Here is a 19,871-nt window from a genome sequence, read left to right on the forward strand (position 1 = left end):
AACAACAGAACTGAAAGAGTTAAGTTTACAGCCCACAGATGGACTGAACCTGTGGAGGCCCTGGGGATGAATTTAAGATAGGACAATAAATTAGAGACAAACAAAGGAGAAAATAAATAAAAAAGGATATATATTGGTGACCTGTAAAGTAAACAGAATTGAAAATAAGGTTGACAAGATTTAGTGGATATGTGGCCGATACTGTTGGAGTCTAGATGTATGGTAAGACTTATCTATTATAGATATGACTGTTTATATGCTTAATTATAGGTAGTAAGAGACAGAATAAATGCTGAAGTGCTTGGTCAGAAAATGTTACAATAGTAAGTTACCCCCCCTTTATTTTTCTAGAAAATAAACCATGGTAGAAAGGAGGCTGACTAAATGAATGCACTTAATTAATGCTTACTGATAACCTACCTTTTGTCTTGTAGCAGAAATCAGGTCATCCAGGAACAATGATCCATTTGTGGTAAAATGTAGAAATATTTTTTTTTTCTTTAAGTGGGGGAGGGTGTAGAGGAATGGAATTTAGTTGCCTTGTACTTTAGTTTTTTTTTTTATGTTTAAGCAGATGTAAATATACAGAATGTTTAGCTTGTTCATGCTTGCTATTTGTACATTGAAATATACCCTTGAGATCTATGTGGGTTGGCGAGTGACGCTAGGGGGTGATAGAGAACAGACTCACGCTTCACAGAGCATATGAAGAAGTCACACTGCCAGCTTAAGAGAAACAGATGGAATAGCTCACACGTTTTCCCTATGTGTTTATTGTTTCTATAGGTGAGATCTGTGATATATCTGCAAAAGTCACTGTTAATATTAATATATTGTTCATGTGTTTATATAATGTTTTACTGTGTGTTAATATGTAGACTAGAGCATAAATCATCGCATCAGCGATTCAAGGCCAGATCGCGTGTGAGTTGGCCACCAGCCAAGATCGCACGAGGTTGAGACGGGACAATATAACATGTTAAAGGGTGTAATCATAATTGAGAGAGTGAATATATATGCAGTAGAACATGTATACTGGTTGATTGCTAACTAATGTAGGTTACATTTGGAAAGTATAAAGGTTATGCCGCCATTGTTTAATGGGTTTAAGTCAGAGGCTATGCTGCAATATTATAATACTAGGTGGCCTATGTGTTTCATATTTTAGGTGAGAATACTAATGTTTTAGTTTGTACTTGATCTGTAATTGGTAAGTTCAGTTTGTAACTAGAGAAGCATACGAGACATGTCTTTTGTGTATTATCTGTTTAACGCTTCACAGAGGATATGAAGAAGTCACACTGCCAGCTTAAGAGAAACAGATGGAATAGCTCACACGTTTTCCCTATGTGTTTATTGTTTCTATAGTTTCGACAGCTGTGACAACAAAATAAAACTGCTTTATGTTCCACCAGAAATCTCTCTTTTCTGTGTGTGTGTAACAAATGCAAAGCCTTCTCTGGGCCATGAGGCTGCTCAAAACAGCCCCTCGGACCTGGTGGCGCAGCGGTAGGGCGTCTGACTCCAGATCAGAAGGTTGCGTGTTCGAATCACGTCGAGGTCATGGTTGCTGGACTCTTGCTTTTGGCCTTTATTAGCAGCTGCTCTATCTTTGATTGTCCAATGTGGAGACTTTGAATTTGTCCAAAGTGTAGTCCGTCTCATCAAATTAACGTTAGTACATTATAACCCTCCTATAACATGTTACCAAACTTTGTCAATTTGCTCTAGCTAAAAAAAGGATAACTCTGCAAATAGTGACTAAGATGTATTCACAATTCAAGTTTCAGTGACACCTCAAATAATGTCAAAGTCAAAGTATGTTTGAACCAATGATATTTGCATGGGAGGATCATGGCAATATCTTTTGGGTTTAAACAAAGACAACTGTTGTCAGAGCTATTGGTTGGTCAAAATGAACACCATAAAGGATGCTTACCACAGTGAGACTAAACCATAATTTGCTAATGTATGGGTAAGACTTGGAATGCATGTGGAAACGTCAGAGCCCTTACTGTGTGCAAGAAAAAAATTCTCATGGAATTTTTACATCAAGGGAAGATTCAAACAAGCTTTGGATTATCCCACCACAAAGAATCATTCAGCCGTTGGCTTTTTAACGCCCGAACAGGGACTTGAACCCTGGACCCTCAGATTAAAAGTCTGATGCTCTACAGACTGAACTATCCGGGCTCGGCTCAGGTACCAGCTTCGAACCTAGAGCAGTTGCGACACCTGGCCTCAATAAACTACTTGTCTCTGTGCTGGCTCAGAGGGCGAATCTCAGGAGTTTTTTGAAGCTTTTTCCAATAGTTTAATGTGCCTTTTTTGCAAGACGCCCACCACGAAGGTTATCCCCTTTTTCATGTCCAACAGCAGTAATCAAGGATGCAGGCTTGTTGAAAAATGTGACTATGTATAACTCACATAAAAAGCACCTTAAAATCTCCTTTGCCAATCTTTGTCCATAGTCTTATATATAGCATTTGCTTTTTGCAAACTAACTTTCCATTTCATCACTGACCAAATGACTGACACTGAGTTCATTATTTCACTGTATAGTGTAACAGATTGTTTCCTTTACATATGAAATGTAACTCCTGAATCTTACTTACACCAACAATCAGGGACTTTCAATGCGGATAATGTCAGAGCCTGCAACCTGACCGTCAGACTCAATTTGTCATTACAACCGCGACAAGATAAATGCAAAGCCTTCTGTGGGCCATGAGGCTGGTCAAAACAGTCCCTCGGACCTCGTGGCGCAACGGTAGCGCGTCTGACTCCAGATCAGAAGGTTGCGTGTTCGAATCACGTCGAGGTCATGGTTGCTGGACTCTTGCTTTTGGCCTTTATTAGCAGCTGCTCTATCTTTGATTGTCCAATGTGGAGACTTTGAATTTGTCCAAAGTGTAGTCCGTCTCATCAAATTAACGTTAGTACATTATAACCCTCCTATAACATGTTACCAAACTTTGTCAATTTGCTCTAGCTGAAAAAAAGATAACTCTGCAAATAGTGACTAAGATGTATTCACAATTCAAGTTTCAGTGACACCTCAAATAATGTAAAAGTCAAAGTATGTTTGAACCAATGATATTTGCATGGGAGGATCATGGCAATATCTTTTGGGTTTAAACAAAGACAACTGTTGTCAGAGCTATTGGTTGGTCAAAATGAACACCATAAAGGATGCTTACCACAGTGAGACTAAACCATAATTTGCTAATGTATGGGTAAGATTTGGAAAGCATGTGGAAACGTCAGAGCCCTTACTGTGTACAAGAAAAAAATTCTCATGGAATTTTTACATCAAGGGAAGATTCAAACAAGCTTTGGATTATCCCACCACAAAGAATCATTCAGCCGTTGGCTTTTTAACGCCCGAACAGGGACTTGAGCCCTGGACCCTCAGATTAAAAGTCTGATGCTCTACAGACTGAACTATCCGGGCTACCTAGAGCAGTTGCGACACCTGGCCTCAATAAACTACTTGTCTCTGTGCTGGCTCAGAGGGCGAATCTCAGGAGTTTCTTGAAGCTTTTTCCAATAGTTTAATGTGCCTTTTTTGCAAGACTCCCACCACGAAGGTTATCCCCTTTTTCATGTCCAACAGCAGTAATCAAGGATGCAGGCTGGTTGAAAAATGTGACTATGTATAACTCACATAAAAAGCACCTTAAAATCTCCTTTGCCAATCTTTGTCCATAGTCTTATATATAGCATTTGCTTTTTGCAAACTAACTTTCCATTTCATCACTGACCAAATGACTGACACTGAGTTCATTATTTCACTGTATAGTGTAACAGATTGTTTCCTTTACATATGAAATGTAACTCCTGAATCTTACTTACACCAACAATCAGGGACTTCCAATGCGGATAATGTCAGAGCCTGCAACCTGACCGTCAGACTCAATTTGTCATTACAACCGCGACGAGATAAATGCAAAGCCTTCTCTGGGCCATGAGGCTGGTCAAACCAGCCCCTCGGACCTCGTGGGGCAGCGGTAGGGCGTCTGACTCCAGATCAGAAGGTTGCGTGTTCGAATCACGTCGAGGTCATGGTTGCTGGACTCTTGCTTTTGGCCTTTATTAGCAGCTGCTCTATCTTTGATTGTCCAATGTGGAGACTTTGAATTTGTCCAAAGTGTAGTCCGTCTCATCAAATTAACGTTAGTACATTATAACCCTCCTATAACATGTTACCAAACTTTGTCAATTTGCTCTAGCTGAAAAAAAAAGATAACTCTGCAAATAGTGACTAAGATGTATTCACAATTCAAGTTTCAGTGACACCTCAAATAATGTCAAAGTCAAAGTATGTTTGAACCAATGATATTTGCATGGGAGGATCATGGCAATATATTTTGGGTTTAAACAAAGACAACTGTTGTCAGAGCCACTGGTTGGTCAAAATGAACACCATAAAGGATGCTTACCACAGTGAGACTAAACCATAATTTGCTAATGTATGGGTAAGACTTGGAAAGCATGTGGAAACGTCAGAGCCCGTACCCTGTGCAAGAAAAAAAATCTCATGGAATTTTTACATCAAGGGAAGATTCAAACAAGCTTTGGATTATCCCACCACAAAGAATCATTCAGCCATTGGCTTTTTAACGCCCGAACAGGGACTTGAACCCTGGACCCTCAGATTAAAAGTCTGATGCTCTACCGACTGAGCTATCCGGGCTCGGCTCAGGTACCAGCTTCGAACCTAGAGCAGTTGTGACACCTGGCCTCAATAAACTACTTGTCTCTGTGCTGGCTCAGAGGGCGAATCTCAGGAGTTTCTTGAAGCTTTTTCCAATAGTTTAATGTGCCTTTTTTGCAAGACGCCCACCACGAAGGTTATCCCCTTTTTCATGTCCAACAGCAGTAATCAAGGATGCAGGCTGGTTGAAAAATGTGACTATGTATAACTCACATAAAAAGCACCTTAAAATCTCCTTTGCCAATCTTTGTCCATAGTCTTATATATAGCATTTGCTTTTTGCAAACTAACTTTCCATTTCATCACTGACCAAATGACTGACACTGAGTTCATTATTTCACTGTATAGTGTAACAGATTGTTTCCTTTACATATGAAATGTAACTCCTGAATCTTACTTACACCAACAATCAGGGACTTCCAATGCGGATAATGTCAGAGCCTGCAACCTGACCGTCAGACTCAATTTGTCATTACAACCGCGACGAGATAAATGCAAAGCCTTCTCTGGGCCATGAAGCTGGTCAAAACAGCCCCTCGGACCTCGTGACGCAACGGTAGCGCGTCTGACTCCAGATCAGAAGGTTGCATGTTCGAATTACATCGAGGTCATGGTTGCTGGACTTTTGCTTTTGGCCTTTATTAGCAGCTGCTCTATCTTTGATTGTCCAATGTGGAGACTTTGAATTTGTCCAAAGTGTAGTCCGTCTCATCAAATTAACGTTAGTACATTATAACCCTCCTATAACATGTTACCAAAATTTGTCAATTTGCTCTAGCTGAAAAAAAGATAACTCTGCAAATAGTGAATAAGATGTATTCACAATTCAAGTTTCAGTGACACCTCAAATAATGTCAAAGTCAAAGTATGTTTGAACCAATGATATTTGCATGGGAGGATCATGGCAATATCTTTTGGGTTTAAACAAAGACAACTGTTGTCAGAGCCACTGGTTGGTCAAAATGAACACCATAAAGGTTGCTTACCACAGTGAGACTAAACCATAATTTGCTAATGTATGGGTAAGACTTGGAAAGCATGTGGAAACGTCAGAGCCCGTACTCTGTGCAAGAAAAAAAATCTCATGGAATTTTTACGTCAAGCGAAGATTCAAACAAGCTTTATATTATCCCACCACAAAGAATCATTCAGCCGTTGGCTTTTTAACGCCCGAAAAGGGACTTGAACCCTGGACCCTCAGATTAAAAGTCTGATGCTCTACCGACTGAGCTATCCGGGCTAGGCTCAGGTACCAGCTTCGAACCTAGAGCAGTTGCGACACCTGGCCTCAATAAACTACTTGTCTCTGTGCTGGCTCAGAGGGCGAATCCCAGGAGTTTCTTGAAGCTTTTTCCAATAGTTTAATGTGCCTTTTTTGCAAGACGCCCACCACGAAAGTTATCCCCTTTTTCATGTCCAACAGCAGTAATCAAGGATGCAGGCTGGTTGAAAAATGTGACTATGTATAACTCACATAAAAAGCACCTTAAAATCTCCTTTGCCAATCTTTGTCCATAGTCTTATATATAGCATTTGCTTTTTGCAAACTAACTTTCCTTTTCATCACTGACCAAATGACTGACACTGAGTTCATTATTTCACTGTATAGTGTAACAGATTGTTTCCTTTACATATGAAATGTAACTCCTGAATCTTACTTACACCAACAATCAGGGACTTCCAATGCGGATAATGTCAGAGCCTGCAACCTGACCGTCAGACTCAATTTGTCATTACAACCGCGACGAGATAAATGCAAAGCCTTCTGTTGGCCATGAGGCTGGTCAAAACAGCCCCTCGGACCTCGTGGCGCAACGGTAGCGCGTCTGACTCCAGATCAGAAGGTTGCGTGTTCGAATCACGTCGAGGTCATGGTTGCTGGACTCTTGCTTTTGGCCTTTATTAGCAGCTGCTCTATCTTTGATTGTCCAATGTGGAGACTTTGAATTTGTCCAAAGTGTAGTCCGTCTCATCAAATTAACGTTAGTACATTATAACCCTCCTATAACATGTTACCAAACTTTGTCAATTAGCTCTAGCTGAAAAAAAGATAACTCTGCAAATAGTGACTAAGATGTATTCACAATTCAAGTTTCAGTGACACCTCAAATAATGTCAAAGTCAAAGTATGTTTGAACCAATGATATTTGCATGGGAGGATCATGGCAATATATTTTGGGTTTAAACAAAGACAACTGTTGTCAGAGCCACTGGTTGGTCAAAATGAACACCATAAAGGATGCTTACCACAGTGAGACTAAACCATAATTTGCTAATGTATGGGTAAGACTTGGAAAGCATGTGGAAACGTCAGAGCCCCTACTCTGTGCAAGAAAACAAATCTCATGGAATTTTTAAGTCAATGGAAGATTCAAACAAGCTTTGGATTATCCCACCACAAAGAATCATTTAGCCGTTGGCTTTTTAACACCCGAACAGGGACTTGAACCCTGGACCCTCAGATTAAAAGTCTGATGCTCTACAGACTGAGCTATCCGGGCTCGGCTCAGGTACCAGCTTCGAACCTAGAGCAGTTGCGACACCTGGCCTCAATAAACTACTTGTCTCTGTGCTGGCTCAGAGGGCGAATCTCAGGAGTTTCTTGAAGCTTTTTCCAATAGTTTAATGTGCCTTTTTTGCAAAACGCTCACCATGAAGGTTATCCCCTTTTTTATGTCCAACAGCAGTAATCAAGGATGCAGGCTGGTTGAAAAATGTGACTATGTATAACTCACATAAAAAGCACCTTAAAATCTCCTTTGCCAATCTTTGTCCATAGTCTTATATATAGCATTTGCTTTTTGCAAACTAACTTTCCATTTCATCACTGACCAAATGACTGACACTGAGTTCATTATTTCACTGTATAGTGTAACAGATTGTTTCCTTTACATATGAAATGTAACTCCTGAATCTTACTTACACCAACAATCAGGGACTTCCAATGCGGATAATGTCAGAGCCTGCAACCTGACCGTCAGACTCAATTTGTCATTACAACCGCGACGAGATAAATGCAAAGCCTTCTCTGGGCCATGAGGCTGGTCAAAACAGCCCCTCGGACCTCGTGGCGCAACGGTAGCGCGTCTGACTCCAGATCAGAAGGTTGTGTGTTCGAATCACGTCGAGGTAATGGTTGCTGAACTCTTGCTTTTGGCCTTTATTAGCAGCTGCTCTATCTTTGATTGTCCAATGTGGAGACTTTGAATTTGTCCAAAGTGTAGTCCGTCTCATCAAATTAACTTTAGTACATTATAACCCTCCTATAACATGTTACCAAACTTTGTCAATTTGCTCTAGCTGAAAAAAAAGATAACTCTGCAAATAGTGACTAAGATGTATTCACAATTCAAGTTTCAGTGACACCTCAAATAATGTCAAAGTCAAAGTATGTTTGAACCAATGATATTTGCATGGGGGGATCATGGCAATATATTTTGGGTTTAAACAAAGACAACTGTTGTCAGAGCCACTGGTTGGTCAAAATGAACACCATAAAGGATGCTTACCACAGTGAGACTAAACCATAATTTGCTAATGTATGGGTAAGACTTGGAAAGCATGTGGAAACGTCAGAGCCCGTACTCTGTGCAAGAAAACAAATCTCATGGAATTTTTACGTCAAGGGAAGATTCAAACAAGCTTTGGATTATCCCACCACAAAGAATCAATCAGCCGTTGGCTTTTTAACGCCCGAACAGGGACTTGAACCCTGGACCCTCAGATTAAAAGTCTGATGCTCTACAGACTGAGCTATCCGGGCTCGGCTCAGGTACCAGCTTCGAACCTAGAGCAGTTGCGACACCTGGCCTCAATAAACTACTTGTCTCTGTGCTGGCTCAGAGGGCGAATCTCAGGAGTTTCTTGAAGCTTTTTCCAATAGTTTAATGTGCCTTTTTTGCAAGACGCCCACCATGAAGGTTATCCCCTTTTTTATGTCCAACAGCAGTAATCAAGGATGCAGGCTGGTTGAAAAATGTGACTATGTATAACTCACATAAAAAGCACCTTAAAATCTCCTTTGCCAATCTTTGTCCATAGTCTTATATATAGCATTTGCTTTTTGCAAACTAACTTTCCATTTCATCACTGACCAAATGACTGACACTGAGTTCATTATTTCACTGTATAGTGTAACAGATTGTTTCCTTTACATATGAAATGTAACTCCTGAATCTTACTTACACCAACAATCAGGGACTTCCAATGCGGATAATGTCAGAGCCTGCAACCTGACCGTCAGACTCAATTTGTCATTACAACTGCGACGAGATAAATGCAAAGCCTTCTCTGGGCCATGAGGCTGGTCAAAACAGCCCCTCGGACCTCGTGGCGCAACGGTAGCGCGTCTGACTCCAGATCAGAAGGTTGCGTGTTCGAATCACGTCGAGGTAATGGTTGCTGGACTCTTGCTTTTGGCCTTTATTAGCAGCTGCTCTATCTTTGATTGTCCAATGTGGAGACTTTGAATTTGTCCAAAGTGTAGTCCGTCTCATCAAATTAACTTTAGTACATTATAACCCTCCTATAACATGTTACCAAACTTTGTCAATTTGCTCTAGCTGAAAAAAAAGATAACTCTGCAAATAGTGACTAAGATGTATTCACAATTCAAGTTTCAGTGACACCTCAAATAATGTCAAAGTCAAAGTATGTTTGAACCAATGATATTTGCATGGGAGGATCATGGCAATATATTTTGGGTTTAAACAAAGACAACTGTTGTCAGAGCCACTGGTTGGTCAAAACGAACACCATAAAGGATGCTTACCACAGTGAGACGAAACCATAATTTGCTAATGTATGGGTAAGACTTGGAAAGCATGTGGAAACGTCAGAGCCCGTACTCTGTGCAAGAAAAAAAATCTCATGGAATTTTTACGTCAAGGGAAGATTCAAACAAGCTTTGGATTATCCCACCACAAAGAATCATTCAGCCGTTGGCTTTTTAACGCCCGAACAGTGACTTGAACCCTGGACCCTCAGATTAAAAGTCTGATGCTCTACCGACTGAGCTATCCGGGCTCGGCTCAGGTACCAGCTTCGAACCTAGAGCAGTTGTGACACCTGGCCTCAATAAACTACTTGTCTCTGTGCTGGCTCAGAGGGCGAATCTCAGGAGTTTCTTGAAGCTTTTTCCAATAGTTTAATGTGCCTTTTTTGCAAGACGCCCACCACAAAGGTTATCCCCTTTTTCATGTCCAACAGCAGTAATCAAGGATGCAGGCTGGTTGAAAAATGTGACTATGTATAACTCACATAAAAAGCACCTTAAAATCTCCTTTGCCAATCTTTGTCCATAGTCTTATATATAGCATTTGCTTTTTGCAAACTAACTTTCCATTTCATCACTGACCAAATGACTGACACTGAGTTCATTATTTCACTGTATAGTGTAACAGATTGTTTCCCTTTACATATGAAATGTAACTCCTGAATCTTACTTACACCAACAATCAGGGACTTCCAATGCGGATAATGTCAGAGCCTGCAACCTGACCGTCAGACTCAATTTGTCATTACAACCGCGACGAGATAAATGCAAAGCCTTCTGTGGGCCATGAGGCTGGTCAAAACAGCCCCTCGGACCTCGTGGCGCAACGGTAGCGCGTCTGACTCCAGATCAGAAGGTTGCGTGTTCGAATCACGTCGAGGTCATGGTTGCTGGACTCTTGCTTTTGGCCTTTATTAGCAGCTGCTCTATCTTTGATTGTCCAATGTGGAGACTTTGAATTTGTCCAAAGTGTAGTCCGTCTCATCAAATTAACGTTAGTACAATATAACCCTCCTATAACATGTTACCAAACTTTGTCAATTAGCTCTAGCTGAAAAAAAGATAACTCTGCAAATAGTGACTAAGATGTATTCACAATTCAAGTTTCAGTGACACCTCAAATAATGTCAAAGTCAAAGTATGTTTGAACCAATGATATTTGCATGGGAGGATCATGGCAATATATTTTGGGTTTAAACAAAGACAACTGTTGTCAGACCCACTGGTTGGTCAAAATGAACACCATAAAGGATGCTTACCACAGTGAGACTAAACCATAATTTGCTAATGTATGGGTAAGACTTGGAAAGCATGTGGAAACGTCAGAGCCCGTACTCTGTGCAAGAAAACAAATCTCATGGAATTTTTACTTTAAGGGAAGATTTAAAGAAGCTTTGGATTATCCCACCACAAAGAATCATTCAGCCGTTGGCTTTTTAACACCCGAACAGGGACTTGAACCCTGGACCCTCAGATTAAAAGTCTGATGCTCTACAGACTGAGCTATCCGGGCTCGGCTCAGGTACCAGCTTCGAACCTAGAGCAGTTGCGACACATGGCCTCAATAAACTACTTGTCTCTGTGCTGGCTCAGATGGCGAATCTCAGGAGTTTCTTGAAGCTTTTTCCAATAGTTTAATGTGCCTTTTTTGCAAGACGCCCACCACGAAGGTTATCCCCTTTTTCATGTCCAACAGCAGTAATCAAGGATGCAGGCTGGTTGAAAAATGTGACTATGTATAACTCACATAAAAAGCACCTTAAAATCTCCTTTGCCAATCTTTGTCCATAGTCTTATATATAGCATTTGCTTTTTGCAAACTAACTTTCCATTTCATCACTGACCAAATGACTGACACTGAGTTCATTATTTCACTGTATAGTGTAACAGATTGTTTCCTTTACATATGAAATGTAACTCCTGAATCTTACTTACACCAACAATCAGGGACTTCCAATGCGGATAATGTCAGAGCCTGCAACCTGACCGTCAGACTCAATTTGTCATTACAACCGCGACGAGATAAATGCAAAGCCTTCTCTGGGCCATGAGGCTGGTCAAAACAGCCCCTCGGACCTCGTGGCGCAACGGTAGCGCGTCTGACTCCAGATCAGAAGGTTGCGTGTTCGAATCACGTCGAGGTCATGGTTGCTGGACTCTTGCTTTTGGCCTTTATTAGCAGCTGCTCTATCTTTGATTGTCCAATGTGGAGACTTTGAATTTGTCCAAAGTGTAGTCCGTCTCATCAAATTAACGTTAGTACATTATAACCCTCCTATAACATGTTACCAAACTTTGTCAATTTGCTCTAGCTGAAAAAAAAAGATAACTCTGCAAATAGTGACTAAGATGTATTCACAATTCAAGTTTCAGTGACACCTCAAATAATGTCAAAGTCAAAGTATGTTTGAACCAATGATATTTGCATGGGAGGATCATGGCAATATATTTTGGGTTTAAACAAAGACAACTGTTGTCAGAGCCACTGGTTGGTCAAAACGAACACCATAAAGGATGCTTACCACAGTGAGACTAAACCATAATTTGCTAATGTATGGGTAAGACTTGGAAAGCATGTGGAAACGTCAGAGCCCGTACTCTGTGCAAGAAAACAAATCTCATGGAATTTTTACGTCAAGGGAAGATTCAAACAAGCTTTGGATTATCCCACCACAAAGAATCAATCAGCCGTTGGCTTTTTAACGCCCGAACAGGGACTTGAACCCTGGACCCTCAGATTAAAAGTCTGATGCTCTACAGACTGAGCTATCCGGGCTCGGCTCAGGTACCAGCTTCGAACCTAGAGCAGTTGCGACACCTGGCCTCAATAAACTACTTGTCTCTGTGCTGGCTCAGAGGGCGAATCTCAGGAGTTTCTTGAAGCTTTTTCCAATAGTTTAATGTGCCTTTTTTGCAAGACGCCCACCATGAAGGTTATCCCCTTTTTTATGTCCAACAGCAGTAATCAAGGATGCAGGCTGGTTGAAAAATGTGACTATGTATAACTCACATAAAAAGCACCTTAAAATCTCCTTTGCCAATCTTTGTCCATAGTCTTATATATAGCATTTGCTTTTTGCAAACTAACTTTCCATTTCATCACTGACCAAATGACTGACACTGAGTTCATTATTTCACTGTATAGTGTAACAGATTGTTTCCTTTACATATGAAATGTAACTCCTGAATCTTACTTACACCAACAATCAGGGACTTCCAATGCGGATAATGTCAGAGCCTGCAACCTGACCGTCAGACTCAATTTGTCATTACAACTGCGACGAGATAAATGCAAAGCCTTCTCTGGGCCATGAGGCTGGTCAAAACAGCCCCTCGGACCTCGTGGCGCAACGGTAGCGCGTCTGACTCCAGATCAGAAGGTTGCGTGTTCGAATCACGTCGAGGTAATGGTTGCTGGACTCTTGCTTTTGGCCTTTATTAGCAGCTGCTCTATCTTTGATTGTCCAATGTGGAGACTTTGAATTTGTCCAAAGTGTAGTCCGTCTCATCAAATTAACTTTAGTACATTATAACCCTCCTATAACATGTTACCAAACTTTGTCAATTTGCTCTAGCTGAAAAAAAAGATAACTCTGCAAATAGTGACTAAGATGTATTCACAATTCAAGTTTCAGTGACACCTCAAATAATGTCAAAGTCAAAGTATGTTTGAACCAATGATATTTGCATGGGAGGATCATGGCAATATATTTTGGGTTTAAACAAAGACAACTGTTGTCAGAGCCACTGGTTGGTCAAAACGAACACCATAAAGGATGCTTACCACAGTGAGACGAAACCATAATTTGCTAATGTATGGGTAAGACTTGGAAAGCATGTGGAAACGTCAGAGCCCGTACTCTGTGCAAGAAAAAAAATCTCATGGAATTTTTACGTCAAGGGAAGATTCAAACAAGCTTTGGATTATCCCACCACAAAGAATCATTCAGCCGTTGGCTTTTTAACGCCCGAACAGTGACTTGAACCCTGGACCCTCAGATTAAAAGTCTGATGCTCTACCGACTGAGCTATCCGGGCTCGGCTCAGGTACCAGCTTCGAACCTAGAGCAGTTGCGACACCTGGCCTCAATAAACTACTTGTCTCTGTGCTGGCTCAGAGGGCGAATCTCAGGAGTTTCTTGAAGCGTTTTCCAATAGTTTAATGTGCCTTTTTTGCAAGATGCCCACCATGAAGGTTATCCCCTTTTTCATGTCCAACAGCAGTAATCAAAGATGCAGGCTGGTTGAAAAATGTGACTATGTATAACTCACATAAAAAGCACCTTAAAATCTCCTTTGCCAATCTTTGTCCATAGTCTTATATATAGCATTTGCTTTTTGCAAACTAACTTTCCATTTCATCACTGACCAAATGACTGACGCTGAGTTCATTATTTCACTGTATAGTGTAACAGATTGTTTCCTTTACATATGAAATGTAACTCCTGAATCTTACTTACACCAACAATCAGGGACTTCCAATGCGGATAATGTCAGAGCCTGCAACCTGACCGTCAGACTCAATTTGTCATTACAACCGCGACGAGATAAATGCAAAGCCTTCTCTGGGCCATGAGGCTGGTCAAAACAGCCCCTCGGACCTCGTGGCGCAACGGTAGCGCGTCTGACTCCAGATCAGAAGGTTGCGTGTTCGAATCACGTCGAGGTAATGGTTGCTGGACTCTTGCTTTTGGCCTTTATTAGCAGCTGCTCTATCTTTGATTGTCCAATGTGGAGACTTTGAATTTGTCCAAAGTGTAGTCCGTCTCATCAAATTAACGTTAGTACATTATAACCCTCCTATAACATGTTACCAAACTTTGTCAATTTGCTCTAGCTGAAAAAAAAGATAACTCTGCAAATAGTGACTAAGATGTATTCACAATTCAAGTTTCAGTGACACCTCAAATAATGTCAAAGTCAAAGTATGTTTGAACCAATGAGATTTGCATGGGAGGATCATGGCAATATATTTTGGGTTTAAACAAAGACAACTGTTGTCAGAGCCACTGGTTGGTCAAAATGAACACCATAAAGGATGCTTACCACAGTGAGACTAAACCATAATTTGCTAATGTATGGGTAAGACTTGGAAAGCATGTGGAAACGTCAGAGCCCGTACTCTGTGCAAGAAAAAAAATCTCATGGAATTTTTACATCAAGGGAAGATTCAAACAAGCTTTGGATTATCCCACCACAAAGAATCATTCAGCCGTTGGCTTTTTAACGCCCGAACAGGGACTTGAACCCTGGACCCTCAGATTAAAAGTCTGATGCTCTACCGACTGAGATATCAGGGCTGGGCTCAAGTACCAGCTTCGAACCTAGAGCAGTTGCGACACCTGGCCTCAATAAACTACTTGTCTCTGTGCTGGCTCAGAGGGCGAATCTCGGGAGTTTCTTGAAGCTTTTTCCAATAGTTTAATGTGCCTTTTTTGCAAGACGCCCACCACGAAGGTTATCCCCTTTTTCATGTCCAACAGCAGTAATCAAGGATGCAGGCTGGTTGAAAAATGTGACTATGTATAACTCACATAAAAAGCACCTTAAAATCTCCTTTGCCAATCTTTGTCCATAGTCTTATATATAGCATTTGCTTTTTGCAAACTAACTTTCCATTTCATCACTGACCAAATGACTGACACTGAGTTCATTATTTCACTGTATAGTGTAACAGATTGTTTCCTTTACATATGAAATGTAACTCCTGAATCTTACTTACACCAACAATCAGGGACTTCCAATGCGGATAATGTCAGAGCCTGCAACCTGACCGTCAGACTCAATTTGTCATTACAACCGCGACGAGATAAATGCAAAGCCTTCTGTGGGCCATGAGGCTGGTCAAAACAGCCCCTCGGACCTCGTGGCGCAACGGTAGCGCGTCTGACTCCAGATCAGAAGGTTGCGTGTTCGAATCACGTCGAGGTCATGGTTGCTGGACTCTTGCTTTTGGCCTTTATTAGCAGCTGCTCTATCTTTGATTGTCCAATGTGGAGACTTTGAATTTGTCCAAAGTGTAGTCCGTCTCATCAAATTAACGTTAGTACAATATAACCCTCCTATAACATGTTACCAAACTTTGTCAATTAGCTCTAGCTGAAAAAAAGATAACTCTGCAAATAGTGACTAAGATGTATTCACAATTCAAGTTTCAGTGACACCTCAAATAATGTCAAAGTCAAAGTATGTTTGAACCAATGATATTTGCATGGGAGGATCATGGCAATATATTTTGGGTTTAAACAAAGACAACTGTTGTCAGAGCCACTGGTTGGTCAAAATGAACACCATAAAGGATGCTTACCACAGTGAGACTAAACCATAATTTGCTAATGTATGGGTAAGACTTGGAAAGCATGTGGAAACGTCAGAGCCCGTACTCTGTGCAAGAAAACAAATCTCATGGAATTTTTACTTTAAGGGAAGATTTAAAGAAGCTTTGGATTATCCCACCACAAAGAATCATTCAGCCGTTGGCTTTTTAACACCCGAACAGGGACTTGAACCCTGGACCCTCAGATTAAAAGTCTGATGCTCTACAGACTGAGCTATCCGGGCTCGGCTCAGGTACCAGCTTCGAACCTAGAGCAGTTGCGACACCTGGCCTCAATAAACTACTTGTCTCTGTGCTGGCTCAGATGGCGAATCTCAGGAGTTTCTTGAAGCTTTTTCCAATAGTTTAATGTGCCTTTTTTGCAAGACGCCCACCACGAAGGTTATCCCCTTTTTCATGTCCAACAGCAGTAATCAAGGATGCAGGCTGGTTGAAAAATGTGACTATGTATAACTCACATAAAAAGCACCTTAAAATCTCCTTTGCCAATCTTTGTCCATAGTCTTATATATAGCATTTGCTTTTTGCAAACTAACTTTCCATTTCATCACTGACCAAATGACTGACACTGAGTTCATTATTTCACTGTATAGTGTAACAGATTGTTTCCTTTACATATGAAATGTAACTCCTGAATCTTACTTACACCAACAATCAGGGACTTCCAATGCGGATAATGTCAGAGCCTGCAACCTGACCGTCAGACTCAATTTGTCATTACAACCGCGACGAGATAAATGCAAAGCCTTCTGTTGGCCATGAGGCTGGTCAAAACAGCCCCTCGGACCTCGTGGCGCAACGGTAGCGCGTCTGACTCCAGATCAGAAGGTTGCGTGTTCGAATCACGTCGAGGTCATGGTTGCTGGACTCTTGCTTTTGGCCTTTATTAGCAGCTGCTCTATCTTTGATTGTCCAATGTGGAGACTTTGAATTTGTCCAAAGTGTAGTCCGTCTCATCAAATTAACGTTAGTACATTATAACCCTCCTATAACATGTTACCAAACTTTGTCAATTAGCTCTAGCTGAAAAAAAGATAACTCTGCAAATAGTGACTAAGATGTATTCACAATTCAAGTTTCAGTGACACCTCAAATAATGTCAAAGTCAAAGTATGTTTGAACCAATGATATTTGCATGGGAGGATCATGGCAATATATTTTGGGTTTAAACAAAGACAACTGTTGTCAGAGCCACTGGTTGGTCAAAATGAACACCATAAAGGATGCTTACCACAGTGAGACTAAACCATAATTTGCTAATGTATGGGTAAGACTTGGAAAGCATGTGGAAACGTCAGAGCCCGTACTCTGTGCAAGAAAACAAATCTCATGGAATTTTTAAGTCAATGGAAGATTCAAACAAGCTTTGGATTATCCCACCACAAAGAATCATTTAGCCGTTGGCTTTTTAACACCCGAACAGGGACTTGAACCCTGGACCCTCAGATTAAAAGTCTGATGCTCTACAGACTGAGCTATCCGGGCTCGGCTCAGGTACCAGCTTCGAACCTAGAGCAGTTGCGACACCTGGCCTCAATAAACTACTTGTCTCTGTGCTGGCTCAGAGGGCGAATCTCAGGAGTTTCTTGAAGCTTTTTCCAATAGTTTAATGTGCCTTTTTTGCAAGACGCTCACCATGAAGGTTATCCCCTTTTTTATGTCCAACAGCAGTAATCAAGGATGCAGGCTGGTTGAAAAATGTGACTATGTATAACTCACATAAAAAGCACCTTAAAATCTCCTTTGCCAATCTTTGTCCATAGTCTTATATATAGCATTTGCTTTTTGCAAACTAACTTTCCATTTCATCACTGACCAAATGACTGACACTGAGTTCATTATTTCACTGTATAGTGTAACAGATTGTTTCCTTTACATATGAAATGTAACTCCTGAATCTTACTTACACCAACAATCAGGGACTTCCAATGCGGATAATGTCAGAGCCTGCAACCTGACCGTCAGACTCAATTTGTCATTACAACCGCGACGAGATAAATGCAAAGCCTTCTCTGGGCCATGAGGCTGGTCAAAACAGCCCCTCGGACCTCGTGGCGCAACGGTAGCGCGTCTGACTCCAGATCAGAAGGTTGTGTGTTCGAATCACGTCGAGGTAATGGTTACTGAACTCTTGCTTTTGGCCTTTATTAGCAGCTGCTCTATCTTTGATTGTCCAATGTGGAGACTTTGAATTTGTCCAAAGTGTAGTCCGTCTCATCAAATTAACTTTAGTACATTATAACCCTCCTATAACATGTTACCAAACTTTGTCAATTTGCTCTAGCTGAAAAAAAAGATAACTCTGCAAATAGTGACTAAGATGTATTCACAATTCAAGTTTCAGTGACACCTCAAATAATGTCAAAGTCAAAGTATGTTTGAACCAATGATATTTGCATGGGAGGATCATGGCAATATATTTTGGGTTTAAACAAAGACAACTGTTGTCAGAGCCACTGGTTGGTCAAAATGAACACCATAAAGGATGCTTACCACAGTGAGACTAAACCATAATTTGCTAATGTATGGGTAAGACTTGGAAAGCATGTGGAAACGTCAGAGCCCGTACTCTGTGCAAGAAAACAAATCTCATGGAATTTTTACGTCAAGGGAAGATTCAAACAAGCTTTGGATTATCCCACCACAAAGAATCAATCAGCCGTTGGCTTTTTAACGCCCGAACAGGGACTTGAACCCTGGACCCTCAGATTAAAAGTCTGATGCTCTACAGACTGAGCTATCCGGGCTCGGCTCAGGTACCAGCTTCGAACCTAGAGCAGTTGCGACACCTGGCCTCAATAAACTACTTGTCTCTGTGCTGGCTCAGAGGGCGAATCTCAGGAGTTTCTTGAAGCTTTTTCCAATAGTTTAATGTGCCTTTTTTGCAAGACGCCCACCATGAAGGTTATCCCCTTTTTTATGTCCAACAGCAGTAATCAAGGATGCAGGCTGGTTGAAAAATGTGACTATGTATAACTCACATAAAAAGCACCTTGAAATCTCCTTTGCCAATCTTTGTCCATAGTCTTATATATAGCATTTGCTTTTTGCAAACTAACTTTCCATTTCATCACTGACCAAATGACTGACACTGAGTTCATTATTTCACTGTATAGTGTAACAGATTGTTTCCTTTACATATGAAATGTAACTCCTGAATCTTACTTACACCAACAATCAGGGACTTCCAATGCGGATAATGTCAGAGCCTGCAACCTGACCGTCAGACTCAATTTGTCATTACAACTGCGACGAGATAAATGCAAAGCCTTCTCTGGGCCATGAGGCTGGTCAAAACAGCCCCTCGGACCTCGTGGCGCAACGGTAGCGCGTCTGACTCCAGATCAGAAGGTTGCGTGTTCGAATCACGTCGAGGTAATGGTTGCTGGACTCTTGCTTTTGGCCTTTATTAGCAGCTGCACTATCTTTGATTGTCCAATGTGGAGACTTTGAATTTGTCCAAAGTGTAGTCCGTCTCATCAAATTAACTTTAGTACATTATAACCCTCCTATAACATGTTACCAAACTTTGTCAATTTGCTCTAGCTGAAAAAAAAGATAACTCTGCAAATAGTGACTAAGATGTATTCACAATTCAAGTTTCAGTGACACCTCAAATAATGTCAAAGTCAAAGTATGTTTGAACCAATGATATTTGCATGGGAGGATCATGGCAATATATTTTGGGTTTAAACAAAGACAACTGTTGTCAGAGCCACTGGTTGGTCAAAATGAACACCATAAAGGATGCTTACCACAGTGAGACTAAACCATAATTTGCTAATGTATGGGTAAGACTTGGAAAGCATGTGGAAACGTCAGAGCCCGTACTCTGTGCAAGAAAACAAATCTCATGGAATTTTTACGTCAAGGGAAGATTCAAACAAGCTTTGGATTATCCCACCACAAAGAATCAATCAGCCGTTGGCTTTTTAACGCCCGAACAGGGACTTGAACCCTGGACCCTCAGATTAAAAGTCTGATGCTCTACAGACTGAGCTATCCGGGCTCGGCTCAGGTACCAGCTTCGAACCTAGAGCAGT

General features: G+C 41.1%; 1 long non-coding RNA gene across 1 annotated transcript in view; it reads right to left on the reverse strand.

Moving 5' to 3' along the window:
• Positions 1-19,871, reverse strand: part of LOC310724104 — a 772,938-nt gene that overhangs the window by 398,785 nt on the left and 354,282 nt on the right. The gene's annotated exons all lie outside the window — the stretch shown is intronic.

The sequence above is a fragment of the Silurus aristotelis genome, assembly GCF_946808225.1.
Source record: "Silurus aristotelis genome assembly, chromosome: 3".
Taxonomy (NCBI): Eukaryota; Metazoa; Chordata; class Actinopteri; order Siluriformes; family Siluridae; genus Silurus; species Silurus aristotelis.